The sequence below is a fragment of the Etheostoma spectabile genome, chromosome 4 (assembly GCF_008692095.1).
Source record: "Etheostoma spectabile isolate EspeVRDwgs_2016 chromosome 4, UIUC_Espe_1.0, whole genome shotgun sequence".
Lineage (NCBI taxonomy): Eukaryota > Metazoa > Chordata > Actinopteri > Perciformes > Percidae > Etheostoma > Etheostoma spectabile.
In genome coordinates this window covers 313,921-318,056 of record NC_045736.1, presented here as the reverse complement: position 1 = coordinate 318,056, position 4,136 = coordinate 313,921, and positions in this window count along the sequence as shown.

Here is a 4,136-nt window from a genome sequence, read left to right as displayed (position 1 = left end):
AAGTGCACATTTAATACTGATTTAAGCCTAATCAGGGTAACACGTTGTTGTCGGTTTACGCTGTTAAGTTGAATTAGGTTACGGACCCGGAGAAACCAAAGTTTTTTTTTTCAGCGTAATGTGACTGATGCGATGGTGTAGGGGGACGGTTGCGGTGTGGACTCTCTTGTACCATTATTGTTGCGAAGAGGGTTCGGAACCAAGCGCGACACGATCACGTAAATTTATTTAAAAACACAATTTTCCCGCTGTACAATGTTTTGAGTGTCGTCTCAGTATTCTGTTCAATTCAGTATAGTTTATATTATGGTGTGACATACAAAGGCCAGTAAACTGTTATATTTGTAGCGAATCTGTCGACGGGGTAGCCGTGAGGTTACACGGCATCTGGACAGGCTTGGAACCAAGTAGGTGGGAAAAACCAGAAGGCACATAAACAACGGTGGCGAGCCACATACACACACACTCACAATCACCAACTCCCCCAAAATCCCAAAAAGACGCACCACAATTCAGAACAGCAACACAACCACGAGCACACCCACTATTACACCCTATACGTTAGTAAAAGGTAGAAAAACTCTTAGTAACATACTCCCAAAAACCAGTCTCCACACTCTCAGACACACCACTCACTCCATGCTTCCACTCAGAGAGAGGAGAGCTGTAAGACGAGAGGAGAGAGCGGAGAGAGATAGAGGAGAGGAGAGAGAGAGAGAGGCCAGAGAGGAGAGAGAGAGGGGACACACCGCCTAACCCAGTCAGTAGAGTTCACGACAGGTAGAGAGAGTGGAGAGAGAGAGAGAGAGGTTTACACAGCTAAACACAGTCCTAGTAGACGAAGGTAGAGAGAGAAGAAGAGAGATGAGAGGAGAGAGAGAGAGCGAGGTACACACAGCTAAACACAGTCAGTAGTAGACAGACAGGTTGCGGAGACAATGTAGGCAAATAATAGAGGAATTTCCTCTATTGCATTTTTATTTCTATTCTTTTATTTTTTTATGGTTCAATGGTCCCTTGAGGGACATGCACATAATGTTGGTATCTACAATATATATACTGACCTGATACGATCGGTATTTATGATTTTGTTAAGTTACAAATACTACTTTGTCAATATTATTCTGGTTACCTACTTGCTAAACTATTTAATTACATATTAAACTTAAGTTAATTGTAACGTCACTCACTAACCACTACAATATGTGTTTTTCGTGTACCATGCAACAGCACTTGACGAACTCTATTGACGGAACTTACATGCACACAAAGCTTCTGCCACTGGTGGGTTGTTGTGGTGTGTACTGTGTATGTTTTGTTTTTGTCTTATTGTAGAAAAACTGTTGCTGCTTGTAATAAGGAAATTTCCCCGCTGTTGGGATGAATAAAGAGAATTAATTAATTAATCTAATCAATACTTGTATTATGATATCAGGATACATTATTCATATAATTAATATATTATATATATATATTAATCAGATGGGTTTATCCTTGTGGTTGTTTAGTATTTTTGTTTTATGCTTCAGCCAACACAGAGATTTTGCGGTTAATAACAGCAGAGAGAGAGAGAACACGAGAGTAAGTTGACAGAGGAAAGAGGGGAGGAGACAGTAGAGAGGAAGAGACAGAGGCTGAGAGAGAGACACCGAGAAAGACAGATAAAGAGAGAGAGAGGCTGAGGTTAGACAGAGAGAGCCTGAGGGAGAAGAGAGCGACGCTGAGTGTGAGCCAGAGTAAAAGCAGAAAATAATTCAGCGTCTGATATCAGAAGCCGGCCTCAAAAAATCACCTGGAAAACCGACAATCCCCACGAACACCTCTTTTGTGAGTGAGGCCCCCCACCCCCCCCCTCTTTAATTGCTTCATTCGGAAAACTGACGGAAAATACAAGGAGGTTTTCAAGCAAATGAAGATTTTATGGACATGAAAGGGGATTTGCAGAGTGTGACTGACATTTTCCATTGAGGACTTAAATGCCAAAAGGGAGGAGGAGGAGGAGGAATTAAGGAATACTAAAATCTCTGGAGGGCTGAAACTTGTTTTATGGGGGAGAAGAGGAAACGTCTACATGCGTCAGGACTTGATTGCTAAGTCTTGAGAGTGGTGAAGAGAAACAGAGAAGGGAGGAAAGTTAGCAAGGGTCTTTGGGGCAACACACGCACGTCAAATATCATTATGTTCATCATCAATCTCCCCACGGCCCGCACTGCCACGGGAGAGGGATGAGTTGAAGACGACAAGGACACTGGAGGAGTGCCACACAAATACACGCACACACCACACACCCACACACACACAAGACTTAATGTGTCAGGATGGTAGTCAGCGGACAACCACCTGCCTACAGGGTGTAATTCTCTAGGCCAGATAGAAGTGTGAAAGTGCACGACGACTTCTGAATATGAAAACTAAGACTGTAAAAAGTAGGATCGGTGGTCCGTTCTTGGGGTGTTTGAAAAGAAATAAGAATGAAATACACATTGTAAGATCTGAGAATCAGATTTTTTCATCACGGAGTGTAGCTTTGACTTGGAAGGCCAAGATTCAAGGAGGAGAAAGCTGCAACAGCTTTAAAACGGATTCTATAAATAGGAAGATGACGAGAAGATGTGAGTTGAAAAATATGGGTCCAATCAACTCCCACAATGGATATTTTGGAGCAAGGTCTTTTTTCTGTTCGGGATGAGTGGCATAAGTCACGTATTGACAAAGTGCTTTATTTTTAGATGTTTTTTATTCACTATGACATTGTCCTGTGAGCTTTAAAAGCTGCTGTTGTTGTCTGATAATCACCAGTTGCTATTTGGTTTTCCGCATTGTGACGATGAGCTGATCCTGCGAACAGGAAGATTCAAGGCTTCGGACCGAGTCAAGGCTTAAGACAATTCAGGTTCAGACAATCAAGGCTTCGGACGTTCGAGGCTTCAGACGATTTGATGGCTTCGGACTGGATTTGAGGCTTGGACGTTGAGGCTTGGACGATTTGAGGCGGCGATTTAAGGTTCGGGGGACAATTGAGGGGGGGACTTCAGACACTTCGAGAGGCTTCAAGATGATTCGAGGCTTTGGACAATTCAAGGGCTTGGAACGATTTGAAAGTGCGGCCGATTCAAGGCTTTGGACGATTCAAGGCTCGTAGTTCGCATGATGCATGAGGCGTAAAAACCATCGGCACGTGGAAACTCAAATTCACTACTCGAGTGAAAATGTTCGTTTAATGGGAAATGGGGAGAGGACTAAGGACGAGGACAAGACTTTCCCTCTTCTCCGACCATGACAAATAGTCACAGGCAGCATCCCTGAGGCGTTTCAGCACGGGCTGGACGGCGTTACTGGACGGCCGTCATGAACCCGCATGGCGGACGCCAACGTGTTCAAGTTAATCTCTAAAGACGTCAGAGTGCCGTCGGCAACTCGCCAGCTGTGGGTCCAACAACGTGGAGCGGCGCTGGATTGGCGGATCGCCCGGCGCTGATAACAATGCGACAAACTCGGGGCTTTGTCCCTCATGGAACTGGTCTTACCGGAACGACGGGGAGTTTTACGGCGAAGGCGGCAGATTTACGGGCCTCCGTGTCCTCGGCGAGACACGGACGTGGGAGAAGAATAGGGCGCGCTGCTGAGTTAATTGTCATCGCCATCACGAGGTTTGGGAACATCCTGGTGATCCTGGCGCTCTGTGAGCAAGAAGATGCAGAAAACCCACAACTATTCTGAGGTCCTAAACTATGCTGAACTGAACAGAATATCTGAGCACGACACTACAAAAACATTGTACAGCGAGAAAATTGTGTTTTTACGATGATCCGGTGTCGCGGTGGTTCGAACCCTCTTCTGCAAAATAATGGACAAGAAGTCCACGCACCGTCCCCCTACCATCGCATCAGTCCCTTTTACTCTGAAAAAAAACTTTGGTTTCTCCTTCGTACCTGAATTCAACTTAACAGCGTAAACCAGGCTTAAAATCATAATTAAATTGTGCACTATAACCTCCTGCTACACCTCTGCTCTGTCCGTGTGCAAGGACTCGTCATAAAATATACCGGGCAGCACACGGTTTGAGAAACAACCTGTATAAAACAACTGGTTACCTTGGGCTGGAAACGCCTGATCGCGAAGCTCTCAATCAGCTA